This window comes from Aquarana catesbeiana, linkage group LG06, assembly GCF_042186555.1.
Source record: "Aquarana catesbeiana isolate 2022-GZ linkage group LG06, ASM4218655v1, whole genome shotgun sequence".
Taxonomy (NCBI): domain Eukaryota; kingdom Metazoa; phylum Chordata; class Amphibia; order Anura; family Ranidae; genus Aquarana; species Aquarana catesbeiana.
The window spans coordinates 253,768,045-253,791,326 of NC_133329.1; positions in this window are offsets into that span (position 1 = coordinate 253,768,045).

A 23,282-nucleotide genomic window follows, 5' to 3' on the forward strand; every position below is an offset into this window, starting at 1 on the left:
TGATTTTTTCACTTCAAGATTTTACGTGCACATTGTCATGATCTACATATGAAGTTGTTCATATATATGGGACTCATACTACTCGGTTTTGATGTCTTTTTTATTGGAAGTTTGATGATGCACTGGTCCTCATTGTACATATGATGTGGATATTTCACTTCTCATAATAGCGCTGCACTTTTTTGTTTTTCTTATTAGTGCACATATCCTACTAGCCGTGTTAGCTGCTCCCCTCTTTAGGCAGCGCAGAATTATTTGTTACACATATATGGTGTGCATGAGTCCTTACAGGTCAGGAAGTAAGTGGGAAATCTTTTCAAAAGGAAACCTGTAGCAGCAAAAATAAATAAGAGGTTTTATTCTTCCCTTTTTTATGCAAAATAAAAACTCTTGGCTTCAAATAAACTTTAATTTGCAATTTGCCTGTATTTTCAATTTGTTCAAGTTAAAAAGAAAGTAACGTCAATAGGGACTGATCTCGGGAACTGATGGGATTTAATCAATAAAGGCTAAATAAATTCTGATCCAGATGAATACTATCTAGTGGTTATATATACCAATAACCTCTACTGTATCTATTACCAGTAAAGTATAGAACAATAATACTGATCATTATTTTTCATAAGATACCTGACCACCCATTCCATATTTTTATGGAAAAAATTAAAAGAGAAATATGGGTTTACAAAAAACACCTTATACTTACATAGGTGGATGAAGCATCAATTAGATGCTGCATCTGTCCCCTGCTGCCTCTGCTGATCGCTCAGTTCTCCCCTCTGCTGTGAGCAGAGTGGTGACTCTCAGTGCTCACCGGTGCGCCGGGCTTGGGAAAGGAGGGAGTGGCTGGCTCAGTCTCCCAACAGCGCAGCTGAGAAGCTGAGCCAGCTGCCAGTCCAGGCATCTGGGTGGACCCTGACTGTAAAGCCTGAATTTTTCCCCAGTCTGGACCCGCTGAGTTCCATCAGCCGGCAGTGGGTTTTAGCGAACAAACTGCACTCCTGTGATCCATAGGAGAAGTATAGCTAAAAAAAGCTTTGGCCATACTTATTCTTTAAGCCTGATTTTCTGTTTTAAAATAAAATTCCAGGCCATTTTTTTCAAATTTTGGATAGAGTGGTGAATGGAAAGATCATCTGTCATGTTATTACAGCTGTAGGGTGGACATCGACTCCAATATGTCAAGTGAGGTTTTTAATTATCTTTAACAAAAATATATAATTTATTTTGAGATCAAAATATATATTTGACATTATTGAAACATTTTTTAATTATTTTTACATGATTATTTTGCTTTGTAAAATATGTTTGAGAGGGTAATAATGGCACTGTTAGTAGGATAACATGATATGATATGTAATATCTTGGAAGGCCAATAGGTGACATTTTCATTCTTATTAGTTTAAAAAAGTTATATATTGGTTATGTATATTATACATACATCTTTAAAACAAAATGGTGGAAGATATAATGATGACTGTATTGGTGTATTCTCCCTATTTCACTACTAGCACTACAGTATTTGTATATTTATTGCTACAAAGACTTTTAATATCAGTTATTCTGCTTGTGGATGGTTGTACTGTATGTTACTTGTTTTAGGTGATTATATTGAATTTCTTTGCATATTTTTGTAATTAGTGTGGATATTGTGGTTTAACTATGTTCTACTGCTGTCTGTGTACACTTTAGGGAGCTCCACTCTTTATATTTGTCATGGTGACCATTGTCACGGATACAGATGTCACAGGAGTATCAGGAATATATTACAATGGGGATACTTGTTTCAGGGACAACTGACAAAGGTGGGATGTTCCCTTGCTTTGGGGAAATACAGCATCCATTCACTTCTGGCCATTTTTCTGGCATAGGAAGAGAGTTTTTTTGCTATACTAAAAAAAAAAAAATGGTCTGGAGTTTAACTTTAGGATCATCTGTTATATCATATCAATTTGTTATGTCTATTGTTGTTCCCCTTTCCCCTTACTTTTGCATCCAGAATGTTAACTTTCCAACCCAATTAAATGGTATAAAAGGTAATGTATTTATTCTTATATTTACTTAGTACTTAGTCATTCACAGCCCAACATGAGCTTAAAACCTAATAGACCTAATACAAGTGCAAACTAGGTTTAGTTTGGCTAGTAATGCTGCCAAATTACATTTTAACATCTCTACCACAGTGATTGACAGAAACACCATCAGTCATGTAACTTGTTTGATTATCTCCTACCCCAGACCTCATCGGCTTGGATATGTAGTTAAAAAAATAAATAAGGGCTTGTTAAAAACTAAATGCATTGGGACTACACTGGCATCTATTTCCCACAGGCAATCAAAATGCCTTGTTTCCACTGATGTCAGTTAACACAACAGTATTGCTGTGGTGCGGGCTGTATAAAAGTACTGCAGTGGATTGCAATGCCAACAACCACATCGCAATGTTGCTATGGTGGATACAACTGTATTGAATTGTTAATTAGGACATTTCAATAAAGCTATCTGAAAAACAAGTAAACAGTGCAATGCGTCAAGATCAGTGCATTAGCACTGTGTCTAGAGTGCACAACAGTGGCCGTGTGACCGATGTGAATGAGCCCTTATACCTCCCATCCTGTTCCCGTGCCCATTGATGCCCATTGCATGGTGAGTGTATTAATGGGACTGACTTAATCATGTGGCTATAAATGCTTTGGTATAATTCTAACACTCCTTAGAACTATGGAATCTGTATGGGTAAGCAGCAAAATATCCCCTCCATATGTGAGAGAAATTAAGAAACAAGATTTTTGTCATCACATGATCGGGTATTCAAAGTGAAAACAGGTTTATTTTGTTATGTGAGCGACCTTTATTATTTTAGTAAAGCAACCTCTATTTTGCAAGGCAGTAGGGCTAGCCATTTAGACACTGTACTGCAACCTTCCTTTCAACTGAGTTAAAGTGAAAAGGCTGATCAAATTGTTGAACTTACTTTTAAAAGAACAACAATTCTGAAGACAAGTGAAGATGATGAAAGGAAGACAGCAGTGTCAATGGCCAAAATGATCACTGATTTTCATAGGAGCAATGATGAGTTGGAAGGGAAGCTATATGTAGGTATTTAGGTTTGAAAAGAAAACCATGTCTAGATATTTTAAATCAGCCCTCAAATTTTCCACTCGCCTACTCGCAGTGGAAAATGATGGCTGGCGAGCATGGACTGCCTCGGAGGAGGGGGGGCAAGCACCGCCGGCAGGCAGGGTTCAATGGGAGCCGATCTCCTAGCCATGGGAAAAGAGGAGAGGAAGAGTTAAGCTGGTCGATAATCAGAGAGCAGGGATGGCCCGCTGTAACAGCTTTCAATAGAATTGCTGGGTTCCCGGCGCCGCTCACCTCACCCGGCGCTGCTTACATCACACAGTCCTGCCTCCTCACCAGGCGCATTTGATAGACATAACACTAGTCCAATGCTGGGAGGTGCCAGGCGAGGAGGCGGGACTGTGTGACACTGCGTAGTGCTGGGAACCCAGCAATTCAAATGAAAGCTGTTAGACTCCATGTACAGGGGACGCTGAGGCAAAGTCCTCTGAACGATTTTTTTTGACACCTTGAAACCAGCGCTTAAAACGCCCATTTAGCCACGTTTACTTGCATTTAACCGCATTTGCGTTTAGAAGCGTTTAGTTAAGATAACATTATAAGATCCTCCCCAAGCTCAAAAAAAGTATTATTTAATTTATTCAGCCATTTTGTGAGACCAGAGTCAGTACCAGCAGCTGAGAGAGCAGCAGTGTACTTGTATTTAGCGTGTCACTTGCCACGTCACCTGCCACAAGTTATGGATTGTCACTTGCCATATGTTGCGGATTGTCCACGTGCCACATCACCTGCCACAAGTTGCGGACTGTAATTTGCCATGTCACCTGCCACAAGTTGTGGATTGTCTACTTGCCACATCACCTGCCACAAGTTGCGGATTGTCATTTGCCATGTCACCTGCCACAAGTTGCGGATTGTCCACTTGCCACGTCACCTGCCACAAGTTGTGGATTGTCCACTTGCCACGTCACCTGCCACAAGTTGCGGATTGTCATTTGCCATGTCATCTGCCACAAGTTGCGGATTGTCCACTTGCCAGGTCAGCTGCCACAAGTTGCAGATTGTCCACTTGCCACATCACCTGCCATAAGTTGCGGATTGTCATTTGCCACATCACCTGCCACAAGTTGTGGATTGTCCACATGCCACGTCACCTGCCACAAGTTGCGGATTGTCAATTGCCACGTCACCTGCCACAAGTTGCGGACTGTAATTTGCCATGTCACCTGCCACAAGTTGTGGATTGTCTACTTGCCACATCACCTGCCACAAGTTGCGGATTGTCATTTGCCATGTCACCTGCCACAAGTTGCGGATTGTCCACTTGCCATGTCACCTGCCACAAGTTGTGGATTGTCCACTTGCCACGTCACCTGCCACAAGTTGCGGATTGTCATTTGCCATGTCATCTGCCACAAGTTGAGGATTGTCCACTTGCCACGTCACCTGCCACATGTTGCAGATTGTCATTTGCCATGTCACCTGCCACAAGTTGCGGATTGTCATTTGCCACGTCACCTGCCACAAGTTGTGGATTGTCTACTTGCCATGTCACCTGCCACAAGTTGCGGATTGTCATTTGCCACATCACCTGCCACAAGTTGCGGATTGTCATTTGCCACGTCACCTGCCACAAGTTGTGGATTGTCTACTTGCCATGTCACCTGCCACAAATTGCGGATTGTCATTTGCTCTGTCACCTGCCACAAGTTGTGGATTGTCCACTTGCCAGGTCAGCTGCCACAAGTTGTGGATTGTCTACTTGCCACATCACCTGCCACAAGTTGCGGATTGTCATTTGCCATGTCACCTGCCACAAGTTGCGGATTGTCCACTTGCCACGTCACCTGCCACAAGTTGTGGATTGTCCACTTGCCACGTCACCTGCCACAAGTTGCGGATTGTCATTTGCCATGTCATCTGCCACAAGTTGCGGATTGTCCACTTGCCACGTCACCTGCCACATGTTGCAGATTGTCATTTGCCATGTCACCTGCCACAAGTTGCGGATTGTCATTTGCCACGTCACGTGCCACAAGTTGTGGATTGTCTACTTGCCATGTCACCTGCCACAAGTTGCGGATTGTCATTTGCCACGTCACCTGCCACAAGTTGCGGATTGTCATTTGCCACGTCACCTGCCACAAGTTGTGGATTGTCTACTTGCCATGTCACCTGCCACAAATTGCGGATTGTCATTTGCTCTGTCACCTGCCACAAGTTGTGGATTGTCCACTTGCCAGGTCAGCTGCCACAAGTTGTGGATTGTCAATTGCCACATCACCTGCCACAAGTTGCGGATTGTCATTTGACACGTCACCTGCCACAAGTTGCAGATTGTCCACTTGCCACATCACCTGCCATAAGTTGTGGATTGTCATTTGCCACATCACCTGCCACAAGTTGTGGATTGTCCACTTACCTCGTCACCTGCCACAAGTTGTGGATTGTCATTTGCCACATCACTTGCCACAAGTTGTGGATTGTCCACTTGACACCTCACCTGCAACAAGTTGTGGATTGTCATTTGCTACGTCACCTGCCACAAGTTGTGGATTGTCACTTGCCACAAGTTGCGGATTGTCATTTGCAAAGTCATCTGCCACAAGTTGTAGATTGTCCACTTGCCACGTCACCTGCCACATGTTGCAGATTGTCACTTGCCACGTCACCTGCCACAAGTTGCGGATTGTCATTTGCCACGTCACCTGCCACAAGTTGCAGATTTTCCACTTGCCACATCACCTGCCACCAAGTTGCGGATTGTCATTTGCCACATCTCCTGCCACAAGTTGTGGATTGTCAACTTGACAATTTTTCAACTGTTTGGCGTGTTTAGGGGTGGGGCATGATTGGGGTTGGGTGGGGAAACTGGTGGCGAGTAACCCTTAGGGCCTGGCTAGTAGCTCAGGACTTGAAATTTTGAGCCCTGTTTTAAATGTTAACGTAGTGTTTTATTTACACTAAAATGTAAATGCATGCTCCTTGTCACATGTACACTTTACCATCAATGTGCATATTCTGTGTGGTATGCACACAATGGGTGTTCAGGATGGCATTTTCACTAGTATTTCATGTTCAGTGTGTACATGGAAATATAAAAGGTCATTCGGTATGACACAACACACATTTACATAAATTGACATTCTATGTTACATCAAATTAGGCATCTCCTGTGATACTTGAATTGTGATACTAATACACTTTTTTTGTGCAACATATTTACTTTTACCTTATTTTTACAAGGAAAACACCAATTTGTGTGTTCATGCATGATCATTCTGCATCAATATTCTGTCACTTTTACCCCACGACATTAATAGTCTTCTGCCTGAAATGTATAATGAACTTACAAGCTGGCACATTATGAATATGTAGGCTACAGTCACTTCAATTGTAAAGTGCTTAAATACTTTTCCTAAACCACACGTGAAATTTTGATATTTACTGGAAGTACATATGATACAGGGGAAAGTGGAGCACAGTGAATTTAGAGGATGTTTCTGCTTTCCAGGGATCTGAAAGTCATTTTGGATGGAGAGGTTCCAAAAATAAATTGATCCTAAAGACTTCACAGTGATAGCATAGATATGACATTATCTATTAAGATTGCCAAATCTTCAGAATATAATCTGGGAATTTTACCAAGCCTCGCCCACTAACAGAACAAAAAGACATACCCGGAAAAAAAAAAGCAGCTGATGCAAATATAAGAACAATGAGCAGACATTTTGCACTGAGACGCTACACAAACAAGTGATTTATCCCATACTTTTTACATACAAATACTGTAATTAAAGTGGTTCTAAAGCCAAAACATTTTGTTTTAAAGTGTTACTAAACCCACAACAGTAAAATCAGTCTGTATATGCAGTAAAGCATTCCACAGTGGAACCTAAGGGGTTAATCATCTGCATTGTGTAAAAAGGCTGTTTGATCCTGTCTTCTCTGATCCTCCCCCTTTTCCACAGTGCCCAATTCATCTCCTGATAGAACAGAGACTAGGGGACAAGCTGCACATGCTCAGTTTGATGTGTATTGCTAAGGAGATATTTTTTTTTTTTTTTGGGAGGGTGCATGTAATCAGCACAGGGGCAATCATCACTGTCCAAACAGAGGGTCAGGGGTCCTGCAGCCTCATAGGACAATCAGAGCAGAATGAAAAATCCTCCTACAAGCTTTAACCAGACACTGATAGAAGTCACAAAACTGCTCTAACTGCTGATAAAAGAAAAAGTGTTTAGCAGTTTATATTTACTAAAACTGCTACATTTCCATGTTCTGTATACTGTGGGAGACCAGATATAGTGAGATATAGTGGGTCCTTGGTTTAGTAACGCTTTAATGCATGCCCTGCATTAAAGTAAAAAAAAAATTGTCCCTGTAGCTGTATCACCTACCTAAACACTAATCTGAGAGGATAGTGGGGGACCTCAGAAGATGAGTGTCTCACCAGTCAGGCTTACACAGGCAAGTTTCCTTCAGTGATATTTCCTTCAGGTCCTCAGCCCATAGTATTTGCTGATGCCTAGTGTCTACAACTTCTCTGGAACACACACAGATACCTCCTCCTGGGGTAAAAGCCCCAGAGCCAATCACCACCAGGTTTAGGGGAAACCTGAGCAGATCTAAACAATGAATTGCAGCTCAGCTGACTACAGCAGAGCTATATACTAAATGTAGCCAAAATATGCTTGCTAGCACTTCAATAACAGGCACTTTTACCCCCTTCCTGCCCAGGCCAATTTTCAGTGCTGTCTTACTTTGAGAACGACAATTGTGCGGTCATGTAACACTGTGCCCAAACTAAGTTTTTATCATTTTGTTCACACATATAGAGGTTTTTTGGGTGGTTAATCACCGCTGGGTTTGTTTCTGTTAATAATTTTTCAAATAAATAATCTTTCTTCATGAATTTAGGCCAAAATTTATTCTGCTACATTTCTTTGGTGAAAATAGCCCAAATCAGTGTTTATTGATTAGTCTGCAGGAAAGTTATTTAGTCTACAAACTATGGCATATGGCATAAATACAGTAGTATAAAGGTCTAGCAGTCAAACGCTGGATCATTAAATACTCAAAACAGTGCTGCAATAAAAAACAAAAAATGTGTCACAGCATGTGGCCAGAAACACAGTTGTAAGTCTCTATGTAGAAGGTGATAATGAAGACAGTTCAAAGGCTTTTACAGATGTAGAATCACTGATATCCAAGCGTGCACCTTTCACCAGAAAATAAATGTATTCCACCACGTGATGCACACTCCCCCAGGGGGTCAAACTCACCAGAAGCCACTAATAATAGAGCATTGAGTAAGGTATTCAACATCCACTTCAATAATGAGTTCTCATCATCAGCAAGATCCACTGGCAAAGGGGCTCCATATAGACCATAAAACACAAGAGTAACGCCACATAGTGTAATCCTGTTTATTAATGTTAAAATCCCCTATACAACAGCGGTCCCCTTAATCCTAACTACGTACATTGTAACAAAGTAAAACAAGCTGATAAAAAAGCCCAGAGGGCGCTGTCACCATATCCAGCTGTCCAGGATGGGGTGTGTGTTTCCCTGCAGACACCACACTATCTTCCTGGTAGGTGGTCGTGACCTACACGACAACCCGGAAGTGACGCTTGCGCTTCACCGTCCACTACCACCTACCAGGAAGCTAGTGTGGTGTCTGCAGAGAGACACACACCCCATCCTGGATGGCTGGAAATGGTGACAGCGCCCTCTGGGCTTTTTTATCAGCTTGTTTTACTTTGTTACAATGTACATAGTTAGGATTAAGGGGACCGCTGTTGTATAGGGGATTTTAACATTAATAAACAGGATTACGCTATGTGGTGTTACTCTTGTGTTTTATGGTATATATGGAGCCCCTTTGCCAGTGGATCTTGCTGATGATGAGGACTCAGTATTGAAGTGGATTTGAATACCTTACTCAATGCTCTTTTATTAGCGGCTTCTGGTGAGTTTGACCCCCTGGGGGAGTGTGCATCACGTGGTGGAATACCTGATGATGCACTTTACATTGCAAAATGCATAGAGGCTGCTGGGAACTTTCTCATCACTTCCGGTTGAACGAGAGTGAGGCCTGGAACGCATGCCGCTGTGAGGAGACACAGTAACAGAGGGGAAACAAACTGAGACACCGCTCTCCATATACACTGCTGGATTTGCTTGGTGCCGGCTTAAGGGCACTATAACATGTGAGTTTACCATGTTTTTAACTTTTTTAATAAAATGAAATTACATACTATACCATGATGGCTATCCAAATGTCTTTATGAGCACTGAACAGAGCAAGAGATACTAATACATTGCTTGAAAAGGCTGCTATTGGACCCATCACAAACGGATTGGTTATCCTTAATGAACCAAAGGTGTTTATTCTTATTACATCTGGTGAGTGGCCATTGCATGAGGTGGTGGTGAAGTCACGATAAGTGGTGAATTAGGAGCACAATATACTGAAAAGCAACATCATTGCACAGAAGTGATCACTCACTGAGGACATCCAGTGTACTGTGGTGTTTTTGCAAATGTCAAGAACATATATTTATTTTTTTTGCACTATGCAGTACATATGCATGTTGATATGTGATATTTTGTTAGTAATATTGGCACATTGTTTAGTAATAATAATTTTTTTAATAGCTTTTGGTAGCACCTAACGTTATTGCACAGAAGTAATTACCCACTGAGGACATCTAGTGGGCTGTAGTGTTTTTGCACATGCTGAGGACATTTTTTGCAGCATGTAGTATATAAGCATGTTGATATGTGATATTTGATGGTCACTAAGTAATTTTGGCACATTGCACATTTTTTAATATTTTTCATATTTTATATTTTTTAGCACTAGCACTTTAAACAGTTTTTTGGAATATTATTTTGTCACTAGTAAACACTAAGTGGACAGTATATTTTTGACACAGTATTAATACAGAAAAGCACACTACATAGGATAGATATCCTATTTTTGCATATTTCAGCAGTGGTATCATACTAAGAAGTTAGAGCAATCCAATTTTATATTACAGTGGGGACAGAAAGTATTCAGACCCCCTTAAATTTTTCACTCTTTGTTATATTGCAGCCATTTGCTAAAAATCATTTAAGTTCATTTTTTTCCTCATTAATGTACACACAGCACCCCATATTGACAGAAAAACACAGAATTGTTGACATTTTTGCTGATTTATTAAAAAAGAAAAACTGAAATATCACATGGTCCTAAGTATTCAGACCCTTTGCTCTGTATTTAGTAGAAGCACCCTTTTGATCTAATACAGCCATGAGTCTTTTTGGGAAAGATGCAACAAGTTTTTCACACCTGGATTTGGGGATCCTCTGCCATTCCTCTTTGCAGATCCTCTCCAGTCCTGTCAGGTTGGATGGTAAATGTTGGTGGACAGCCATTTTTAGGCCTCTCAATTGGGTTTAAGTCAGGGCTCTGGCTGGGCCATTCAAGAACAGTCACAGAGTTGTTGTGAAGCCACTCCTTCGCTATTTTAGCTGTGTGCTTAGGGTCATTGTCTTGTTGGAAGGTAAACCTTCGGCCCAGTCTGAGGTCCTGAGCACTCTGGAGAAGGTTTTCGACCAGGATATCCCTGTACTTGGCCACATTCATCTTTCCCTAGATTGCAACCAGTCGTCCTGTCCCTGCAGCTGAAAAACACCCCCACAGCATGATGCTGCCACCACCATGCTTCACTGTTGGGACTGTATTGGACAGGTGATGAGCAGTGCCTGGTTTTCTCCACACATACCACTTAGAATTAAGGCCAAAAAGTTCTATCTTGGTCTCATCAGACCAGAGAATCTTATTTCTCACCATCTTGGAGTCCTTCAGGTGTTTTTTTAGAAAAAACTCCATGCAGGCTTTCATGTGTCTTGCACTGAGGAGAGGCTTCCGTCGGGCCACTCTGCTATAAAGCCCCGACTGGTGGAGGGCTGCAGTGATGGTTGACTTTCTACAACTTTCTCCCATCTCCCGACTGCATCTCTGGTGCTCATCCACAGTGATCTTTGGGTTCTTCTTTACCTCTCTCACCAAGGCTCTTCTCCCCCCGACAACTCAGTTTGGCCGGACGGCCAGCTCTAGGAACGGTTCTGGTCGTCCCAAACGTCTTCCATTTAAGGATTATGGAGGCCACTGTGCTCTTAGGAACCTTAAGTGCAGCAGAAATTTTTTTGTAACCTTGGCCAGATCTGTGCCTTGCCACAATTCTGTCTCTGAGCTCTTCAGGCAGTTCCTTTGACCTCATGATTCTCATTTGCTCTGACATGCACTGTGAGCTGTAAGGTCTTATATAGACAGGTGTGTGGCTTTCCTAATCAAGTCCAATCAGTATAATCAAACACAGCTGGACTCAAATGAAGGTGTAGAACCATCTGAAGGATGATCAGAAGAAATGGACAGCACCTGAGTTAAATATATGAGTGTCACAGCAAAGGGTCTGAATACTTAGGACCATGTGATATTTCAGTTTTTCTTTTTTAATAAATCTGCAAAAATGTCAACAATTCTGTGCTTTTCTGTAAGTATGGGGTGCTGTGTGTACATTAATGAGGAAAAAAAAAAATGAACTTAAATGATTTTAGCAAATAGCTGCAATGTAACAAAGAGTGAAAAATGTAAGGGGGTCTGAATACTATCCGTCCCCACTGTATATTGATACTCTACCATTTTTGTGTAGGCTTACATGATTGCAGCAAACTAGTATATTTTTAGTTTTGTGCACATCTGGTCGCATTACAATACGTGGTGGAATACGTTTATTTTCTGGTGAAAGGTGCACGCTTGGACATCAGTGATTCTACACCTGTAAAAGCCTTTGAACTGTCTTCACTATCACCTTCTACATAGAGACTTACAACTGTGCTTCTGGCCACATGCTGTGACACATTTTTTATCCAGCGCTGTTTTGAGTATTTAATAATCCAGCATTTGACTGCTAGACTTTTATACTACTGTATCTAGCCATTTTCTTCCTTTTTAAACAGCTGCTTATTACTTTTGAATATTTTGAGTATTATATTTTAAAGTGTTATATTTATTTTCTTCAGTTTAAACACTGCACATAGAACTGTGGGATTGATCTGGCGCTGAGCAGGTGTGTTGCAGGCCATATTATACACCCTTTCTTCCGCATTAAACTATGGCATATATCTGAAAATGTATCAATCCTGATGTACAACCCATCTAATTTCTTGAGGCCCAACAATGTCAGGACAGTACAAATATCCTCCTAATGACCCCATTCTGAAATGTAGACAGTCCAAGGTAATTAGTAAGAGGCATGGCAAATTTTTTGAAGTTGTAATTTTTTTGGCATCATTTTTTGGAAAATTAAGAAATTATTATTATTTTTTTACATACTGTCACCAATGCAGTGCAGCACCATCTTATAATGGGTGTGGTGGTGATCAGGAGCACTAACTGGTGACAGTACGAAAAAAAATATATATCATTTTTCAAATGTTTTATGATTGTTTTTCAACACACTTTGACCAGAGCAATATAATGTTTCCATAGTAACATTGTACTACTCTGGGGAAGTGATCAGTATTTTTATTTTTTTTTTACACATGAATTTTATTGCTATATGAAAACATTTTACTGAATGAAATCAATTCATTCAGTTTGTTTTGTTGTGATTAGCTGTGATTGGCCACAGCTGATTACATAGCACAGATGGGTCATGATAGGCATGTAATCACTATGACCAATGACAGCTAGCAACACAATTGTACACAATAGTACATACTTGAAAGAAAGCCATCCATTGTTTACAACTGTCATGTGACCTGCTGTGATTGGTTACAGTGGTCACATGGTACTGTCAGTGGGCCGGGACAGTGATCAGTCATCGATGGATGCAGCCGGTAACAGATCGCGCCACTCCATTGCCCTGCAGCCGTGCACGGGGCGCGATTTAGGAGGACATCATATCATGTCCACCTAGATCGATGAGAGGCCAGCCCAGGTGTCATCAGTTAAGCGCTGCACTATCCCTTTGTAATAGCCTCCTTCTGCAATAATACAAAATACAGAAATAAACAGAAATAAATACAGAAATAAACAGCATTAATACACAAGCAGTATTAATACACAAAGTTTTAGCAGAATGTTAAGTAGGATAATCTCTGAGAAAAAAAGTTTAAAAAAAAGTAAAAAAGAAAACACAAACATACACAGCAATGGTAACTAAACTTGGATAGTTAGTAAGATAAGACAGGGAGAGGGTAAAGGGGAGTAATAGTCACAGAGGTAAGGGAGTTGAAAAACTGTTGGATAAAGATTTAGAAAACCCAAGTCCACCTTTAGTTCATTATCTTTTGTGTCAAATAGAATTATCATTCTTTGCGCAAATGTTTCCCTTTCCTGAGTAGTTTTGGAATTCCCTCTAACAACAAAAACATTCATGTCTTCCAAAGCGTGGTCTGGTTGTAAGAAATGATATCCCACAGGTATGCAACAATCATCTTCCTTATGTTCCTTGATGGTGTGTCTGTGTAGATTCATCCTGGTTTGTAATTTCTGTCCTGTTTTGCCAACATAAGATGCTTTGCTGCATATTTTGCACTAGATGAGGCACACAACATTACTGGAGATGCAGCGGTATGATCCTGTGATATTGAAGGTCTCTTTTATGTGTGACACTTTTGGATAAATTGATTTGGCTGCATGTTTGCAGCCGTTTTTTGTTGATGGACTTGGTTTCTTTATTTGTGACTTTATAATCAGAATGAAGTTTCCTGTTAATTTGTTTATGCCTGAGATTGGGTGGTTGTCTGAAAACCAGTATTGGGGGTTGTTGGAATATTTCTTCCTCTGTTATGATGGGCTGTAAATCTTTGATTAACTTTCTTATCCCTTCTACTGCTGGATTGTATGTGGTTAATAGAAGTACACGGTTATTTGTTTTTTCTCTTTGTATTGGAGGAGATTTTCTGCTCACGTTTTCAGGGCCATGTTTATACTTGCATTGATGGTTTTGTCCTTATAACCTTTTTATGGAAGGCATCTGCTAGTATTCTGAGATGTTTATTTCACTTTTTTTGTGTCTGAGCATATTCAGTAGAATCTGATGGCCTGGTTTTGTATTGTGGTGTGTTGGGTGTGGAAGCTGGAACTGTGAAGATAGTTACATCTGTCAGTGGGTTTCATGTATATTGAGGTGTGCAGCTTGTCATTCATGATGTATAATGTGGTGTCTAGGATATTGGCATGTGTGTTTGAATAGTCCATTTTTTGTTTGATCGATGAGTAGAATTTCTTAATTTTCTGTCCATTAGATGGTAAATATTATCAATATAGCAATATTATCTATGTGGATCTTTGTTGTATGCTGTTCAGGAATTTGTCCACCAGGTCATCCATGAATAAGTTTGTATACTGGGGTGCCATTTTGCTTCCCATAGCAGTATCCATACACTGAAGATAGATATCATTATTGAAAGTGAAGTAATTGTGTGTAAGAATGAATTCAATGAGCTGTGCAACATCCTCAGCACAGTATTTGTTGTTTGGTGAGGATGATAAGAATCTGTGACATGCAGCAATTCGAATTCTTGCGAGGGATGTTACTGAACAGAGATTCTACTTCCATAGTGACTAGAAGTGTATTTGGTGGTAATTGCTGTATATTGTTTATCTTGTTAAGAAATCATTTTCAGGATGAACCGAACACCCCCGCAGTTCGGTAAGCACCAGAACGTGCGAAAGGCAAAAAATTCGAACAAACATGCAAATACTGTTAAAGTCTATGGGACACTGATATGAAAAATGAAAAGTGCTAATTTTAAAGGCTTATATGCAAGTTATTGTCGTAAAAAGTGTTTGAGGACCCGGGTCCTGCCCCAGGGGACATGTATCAATGCAAAAAAAAGTTTTAAAAATTGACGTTTTTTTCGGGAGCAGTGATTTTAATGATGCTTAAAGTGAAACAATAAAAATGAAATATTCCATTAAATATTGTGCCTGGGGGGTATCTATAGTATGCCTGTAAAGTGGCGCATTTTCCCTGTGTTTAGAACAGTACCACAGCAAAATGACATTTCTAAAGGAAAAAAGTCATTTAAAACTGATCACGGCTGTAATGAATTGTCGGGTCCAGCAACATAGATAAAACTCATTGAAAAATACGGCATGGGTTCCCCCCCAGTCCATTACCAGGCCATTTGGGTCTGGTATGAATATTAAGGGAAACCCCGAACCAAAAATTAAAAAAAAATGGTGTGGGGGTCCCCCCAAAATCCATACGAGGCCCTTCAGGTCATGTTAAAGGGGGACAAGGGCCTCATCCCCACAACCTTTGCCTGGTGATTATGGGGGTATGAGGGCAGGGGGGCTTATCGGAATCTGGAAGCCCCCTTTAATAAGGGGACCCCCAGATCCCGGCCTCCCCGTCTATGTGAATTGGTAACGGGTACATTGTACTCCTACCATTTTATAAAAAAAGTGTAAAAAATAGTGGTTGCCAAAAATAGTAAAAAAGACAGGAGACACTTAGGGACAAATCCTTTATTAAAAGATAAAAAATAAAAATGTCCCACGATGTAGGTCCATCTCATGCTGCCCGATAAGCCGAAAAAAGAAAAAAAAAAGCTGCAACACCTCCGCCTCCTTGGGAGGCTTCCGCTGAGTGACACTTCTTATCAATGACAGCTGTTATATAGCCGAGGGCAGGGCCACTCAGTGAAGTAAACAGTTGACCCCGCCCCCTCTGACGCCACGCGACATCAGAGGAAGGTAGGGTCACCCATTTACATCACCGAGTGGCCCCGCCCTCAGCTATATAACAGCTGTCATCGAGAAGAAGCATCACTCGGTGGAAGCCTCCCATTTTCGGATCGTCGGCGGCGTGACATGGACCTACATCGTGGGACATTTTTATTTTTTTATCTTTTAATAAAGGACTTGTCCCTAAGTGTGTCCTGTCTTTTTTACTATTTTTGACAACCATACCAAAAATTTTAAAAAAATAATTGCGAAGGGCCTGGTATGGTTTTTGGGGGGACCCCCACGCAATTTTTTTTACATTTTTGGTTCGGGGTTCCCCTTAATATTCACACCAGAACCAAAGGGCCTGGTAATGGACTGGGGGGGACCCATGGCATTTTTTTTCAATGAGTTTTATCCATATTGCAGAGACCCGACAATTCATTACAGCCGCGATCAGATTTAAATTACTTATTTCATTTAGAAATGTCATTTTGCTGTGGTACTGTTCTAAACATAGGAAAACTGCGCCACTTTACAGACATACTAAGGACACCACCCCAGGCACGATAATTAAAGGAATATTTAATTTTTATTGTTTCACTTTAAGCATGATTAAAATCACTGCTCCTGAAAAAACGGCAGTTTTTAAAACTTTATTTTGCATTGATATATGTCCCCTGGGGCAGGACCTGGGTCCCCAAACACTTTTTATGACAATAACTTGCATATAAACCTTTAAAATGAGCACGTTTTGGTTTTTCATGTTAGTGTCCCATAGACTTTAACTGTGTTCCGCGGCTTTCGAATTTGCCGCGAACACCGCATATTGTTCGTTGTTCACTGAACGTCCGAACAACCAAAGTTCAGCCCGAACTTATGCTTGGGCCGAACCATTCGCCCATCCCTAAGTCAGTTGTATTGTACAGGAAACTGCCAGTATTTGTGACTAATGGCTTTAACACTTTCTTCTACAAGGCCTGAGATTTGTTCAGTGAGTGTGTTCATACCTGTTATTATGAGTCTGCCTGGATTTCCTGGCTTGTGGATCTCGGGCTCCATGTAGAAGTCCCCAAGTTCTGGATTATCTGAAAATGCACAGATAAGTTCTGAATGTGGGTGGGTTGGTAGTGTTTTAATGAGACTTTTTAATTGTTGAGTAAAAGCCTTGGTTGGATCAAAATCAGTTCCAGCTCCAATTAATGTTCTGAACTTACTGATTCCAGAGCACTTGAGGCTCCTTATCAGACGTCCAACTATCTGCCCAGTCACTCCTTGGAAGATCTTTCACTATCTTCTGTTCCAGAGACCATCAGAGCTCTACTGTTCTCTCTTTCCAGGCTCTCCAGCCACTGTAAGTGTGGCTCTATAAGGCTTGGTTCACATAAATGCAAATCGGCTGCATCCGATTCGCATAACATTTGAACCCAGACAGGTTTGCAATGGAGCCAGTTCACTCATGGGGTGGCCGCGGTCCATTTTTAAAAAGAGCCCTGTGCGATTTTAGGTCCAGTTCAGTTGTGAATTCAAGTAAATATTTGCACCTGAATCGCACCTGAGTCGATGAACAAAACTGCACTGGGCTCCTTTTAAAAATTGACTGCACTAATATATTGAAGAAACAATATTGTAGTTTGAGTGTAAGGTACTTGGGGGAGTTCCATGGACCCTGATTGGTGCTTCTTCAAATGCTGAGGACAGGAATTATAACACCTTAGTGCAAAATAATGAACTGTTCTGAAAAGCACATGAAACACCTGTTTGTGAGGAAACCTCTGGTGGAATTCTCTTTTATATCTAGGAGCATGAACATTCTCCTGAGGCTCACAAAAAATTCTTCTGCCACACATCCTTCACATTGAGCCAGATATTATTATTTTTTCCTAAAGATCCTGAAATCAAGAATTTTATGACCCACAATTTCTTCTTTCCCTTGCGTCTTAACAGGTGGAGCGGGTGGAAGAATTCTCCAAGAGAAGGGGTTTTCATGAAATGGCTTGAGCAAGGATACAAGGAACACTAGGTGAATCTTCATATTGTCAGGATGCATTAAACAAAAAGTATCTGGGTTAACTTGAGCTGAAATCTGGAAAGGTCCTGCAAACATTTGACTTAATTTAGCAGATGGAACGTGTAACTTAAAATTTTTGGTTGATAACCAAAGTTTGTCACCTACATAAAAGGTAGGACATGATCTGCAATGTCTGTTGGAAGCCTTCTTGTAACATTCCCGAGCCTCCCTCAAAGCCTCAATCTATTTCTCCTGAATCTCCTGCAATGTAGTTAATCTGTTGGTAACAGCAGGAATTGGAGTTGAGATAGGAAGATCAAGAATAAAAACTGGGTAATACATGCTATTTAGGTAAAAAGGGCTTTGGGAGTTGGAGCTCTGCTTAGAATTATAAGCAAACTCTTTGACCATTACACTGAGGATGAAAAGCAGAAGACAGATTAATTGTTACACCTAAAGCTGAGCAAAAGCTTTTCCAAAATCTCGAAGTAAACTGCACTCCTCTGTCAGACACTACATCATCAGAAATTCTATGTAGTCTAAAGACTAGGGATGAGCCCGATGTTCGAGTTGAACATCGGGTGTTCGCCTGTTCGCCGAATAGTGAACAATTTGGGTTATTCGCGGCAAATGCAAAAGCCGCGGAACACCCTTTAAAAGTCTATGGGAGAAATCAAAAGTGCTAATTTTAAAGGCTTATATGCATAGTATTGTCAAAAAGTGTTTGGGGACCTGGGTCCTGCCCTAGGGGACATGTATCAATGCAAAAAAAAAACGGCTGTTTTTTAGGGAGCAGTGATTTTAATAATGCTTAAAGTGAAACAATAAAAGTGAAATATTCCTTTAAATTTTGTACCTGGGGGGTGTCTATAGTATGCCTGTAACATTTCTAAAGGAAAAAAAGTCATTTAAAAGTACTCGCGGCTATAATGAATTGTCGGTCCCGGCAATACACATAAAAGTCATTGAAAAAAACGGCATTGGATTCCCCCACAGTCCATTACCAGGCCCTTTGGGTCTAGTATGAATATTAAGGGGAACCCCGAACCAGAATTAAAAAAAAAAATTGCATGGGGATCCCCCCAAATTCCATACCACACCCTTCAGGTCAGGTATGGGTATTAAGGGGAACCCCGCGCAATAACGGGTGGCTCCCACACGCATGGAACAGGCGGCTCCCGCGACTTGATGGAACAGGGGGTGGGAAAACCCCAAAGGAGAAACTTAAGGTGTCTTATTGCATGCACAGATTAGGCACATAGCTACATGGTTTTTGACATCCTTATAACCGGGCCACCAAAAGGAACATGATAAAAATTCTTCTGTCTTTGAAAACTGAAAATGCCCAACAAGTCCTGAACCAACCTGAGGGATTCAAACAGAGCAGATTGAGGCATATAGAGAAAATGGGGGAGTTTTTTGTTTTATTTCTATCACAAGGGGACTAACAAGCCCCTTATGTGATTACGTGGGAAGGTGACTTATCTTTATAGAGACATTGGGGGTCTATTATACCTATCCTCCAATGCAGTTATTCAAACATAGATCATGTTTAACCACGTCAGCCCCGGAAGGATTTACCCCCCTCCTGACCAGAGCACTTTTTGCGATACGGCACTCTGTCACTTTAACTGACAATTGCACGGCCATGCGACTTTGCACCCAAACAAAATTGACTCCCTTTTTTTCCCACAAATAGAGCTTTCTTTTGGTGGTATTTGATCACCTCTGTGGTTTTTTTTTATACCCTATAAACAAAAAAAGAGCAACAATTTAGAAAAAAAAAAAATTTTTTTTACATTTTTGCTATAAGAAATTTCCCCAACAAATAGTAAAAAAAATAATTTCTTCATCAGTTTAGGTATATATATTATCTTCTACATATTTCTGTTAAAAAAATTGCAATGGGCATATATTGATTGGTTTGCGCAAAGGTTATCGCGTCTACAAACTATGGGATAGATTCAGGATAGGTTTAGGGACTTTCTTAAATTGTTTTTACTAGTATTGGCGGTGATCTGTGATTTTTAGCGGGACTGCGACATTGCGACCGACAAATTTGACCCCAAATGACACATTTTGGGGACCAGTGACAATATTACATTGATCAGTGCTATAAAATGCACTGAACAATGCAAAAATGACACTGGCAAGGAAGGGGATAACACTAGGGGACAACCAAGGGGTTAACTGTGTTTCCTGGGTGTGTTCTAACTGTAAGAGGGATGGGCTGCCTGGGACATGACAGAGATTACTTTACCCGATTACTAGGAAAAGTATATTTCTGTCATGCCATCTGTCAGAATGGGGATCTGCCTTGTTTATAAAGGCAGATCCCAATTCTGCCTCTGTAGTAGGAGATCGAGGGTCGCCGGCAGAAATCAAGTCCGCCCAACCTGCGAGCACGCACCTCTGGTGGTGCGCACCCACCCGCAAGTGCGTCTGTGTGAGCCGACATACAATGATGCAGAATCACCCAAGAGAGCCAAACTGCTGCAGTACAACTGCAGCGGCTGGTCTTAAAGTAGTTAATGTGATTGTACAGGTTGTAATTTAAAAAAAAACAAAAAAACATGTTATACTTACCTGCTCTGTGCAATGGTTTTGCACAGAGCAGCCCCAATCCTCTTCTCTTTGGGTCCCCTGTCGGCGGTCCTGGCTCCTCCCCTCCACTGAGTGCCCCCAATAGCAAGCCTTTTGCACTCCTGTGAATGGACATTGTCATTCACACACAGAGTGTGGTTCGGCCCCGCCCCCACTCTATTCTCATTGGCTCACTGGCTGTGACTGGCAAGCAGCAGGCTCCCGCTGCTGTTTGAGCCAATAAGGAGAGAGAGACCTGGGAGAGATGCTCATGCACATTGATGGATCGAGATGGGGCTCCGGTAAGTATAAGGGGAAGCTGCACCCAGAAGGTTTTTTACCTTAATGCATAGAATGTATTAAGGCAAAATACCTTCTGCCTTTAGAACCACTTTAAGAGAAATGAATAACGGTTTTTAGTAATGATTTTATTCAAATCCCTGTAATCAATGCAAGGTGGGGGTGTTTTTTTTCAACACAGAAAGGGCTGCCCCTGCAGGAGATCAAGTCACACCCTGAGCACCTTTACCTCAGGTTCAGAGAGATTGAAAATGCAGCCAAAATGTATTTCTGCCACTGGAATCAGTTTAATAGAACAATCATATGGGCAATGAGGAGGTAATTGATCTGCATTCTTTTTATCACAGGCATCCTGCAACTCATGGTATTGTGGAAGCAGGTTGTCATACAGTATGACTGGGTAAGTTACTACATTAACTTGTGATTTCGTGGTCGGTGGGCTACTTTTTTGAACAATGTTTCTCGCACTGGGGGGCATAAAATATATGGTCCGTGCTCCCCATTTGATGGGTAGAAAACCAAGAAATGCTCAGGATGACAGGAAACTTTGGTGATGTAATCAGATGGAAGCTCACAATGGTCAGCCTCAAACTGGTGGAGTACCAGAGGAACTGTTTCATGGGTAACAAGTCCTGACATTAGAGGTGAACTATCAACCATCTCCATATCACTAGGGGTAGATCTATTTCTTGTTTGAATAGTATTTCTTTGGGTCGAACTAAATGTCCATAAAGTTCCCCCTGAACCTAGAATCCAACATAGCAGAGCAATGAATTTCACGACCCTTGGTGATAGGTTTAATAAGGATGACAAAACAGGAAAGTAGAGAATTTACTTTATTTTCTTCATAGATCAACAAGGAGATAGACTGGGTAATAGAGTATATTTGCTCAGGCACTATAACATCAGTGGCAGCAAATGCCCTTTTGACGTTGACAATAGAGCCATAAGTTCTCTGAATGACTTCTCTCCTTCTCCAGAGGAGAAATGGATCCCCTACTAGCATCAACCTGCATAGGTTTGGGAGTATTAGAATCCAGAGAAACTTTTGGATCCTCATGAACAAATTGACTAGCAGAGAACAGGCATGCCACCATTACCTCTAAGCATTCCTAGCCTCTCCTTTCTCCTCTCTGTAAGATTAATTTGGATACATTATTGGATGAACGCTTTGAGATAATTAGGCGTTTCTACTCATCTTTTATCTGTTCATAGAGCCTTTGGCAGAACTGACTCTTTTTGCTGCTGGGTTCCAAGTGCTATCTGAGATCCAACATTGGAATTCAGATGTGTACTCAGCAACAGAAGATTTACCATGCCACAAACTATGCAACTTTGCTTCAGTAGTGGCGCAGTGGTTCTGATCTTTTATCAGAATTATTCAGAGTAGCGCTGTCTTGTTCTACATAAGGGGAGGTCCAAGTTAGGGCTTCCTCAGTCAAAAGGTTGATAACAAATAGTACCTTCTTTTCCTCAGAAGTAAATACAGTTGGGTTGCATTTTGAAATATATGTAACACTGATTAATTAAACCTCTGTAATGGCAGTGGTCTCCATTGAATTTGAGAGGTGGAAGCATATGTGCATCAACATCATCTAAGGAACGTAAGTCCAGCAATTGTTTCTGCAGGGCATGGATTTCTTGCTGTTGCCCTTTCACCACACTTTCCAGTTTGGCAAAGTTGTGTTAGTAGGTAAGACCGAACTTTCAGCTCTGCAATTTTCTGCCTGCAAAAAGCCACAGCATTTGCCATAGCAGTTTCTATGTTTGGGCCATGTTATTCTGTCATGGTCCAGGGTCAGGCTAGGAGACTAGTATCTATAACATTTAGGAGGCTCCTACCATCCAACTGGGTAAGTGCTGCAGCAGGTTACCCTGGCAGATGACATGGACTCACCTGTAGCAGATATAGCAGGTAGGGATCAAGCAGAAGCATAGTCAGTTAACAAGCCAAAGGTCTGTAACACATGGTTGCAGGTTAGTATTAAGTAGCAACATAGTCGAGGAACAAGCAAAGGTCTGTAATGAGTGGTACTGGAGATATGAACGGCAGCAGGAGTGACAAGACAAGATATTGGCTTGAAAGAGAACAATAATCTGGCAAACAAGTGCAGAGACATGGCTAAAATCAGGAAGTTCATGGGAGGAGCAAATATTTCAAAGTTTACGAAAAACAAGATATAAGGCAATACTTGATTGGCAAAAAAAGGATGGACTTTATTGTCATTGCATACATTAGACTGTTAAAATTTAAATAGTTTATTTAACGTAATACATATAAGACAAAAAAAGATTAAAATTAATTCTCATTTGCATCATAGGCAAATAAAAAGCTGGTACAAATATCAGCCCTGATTAGAAATTAGACGCCTGTTCACACTCAGGGATGATAGGATCCAGTTCTCAGTCCTGCTCAACATGTTTTGCGGCAAGTGCGCTTCTTCAGGAGCTTATTAAAGTCTTTTATATAGATAAAGAGACAATCAACATACAAAAAAATAAATAAATACTGTACACAAGTAGTTACCGCATTTACATTTTCTACTTAAAACATATGTATGTTAAGAATAG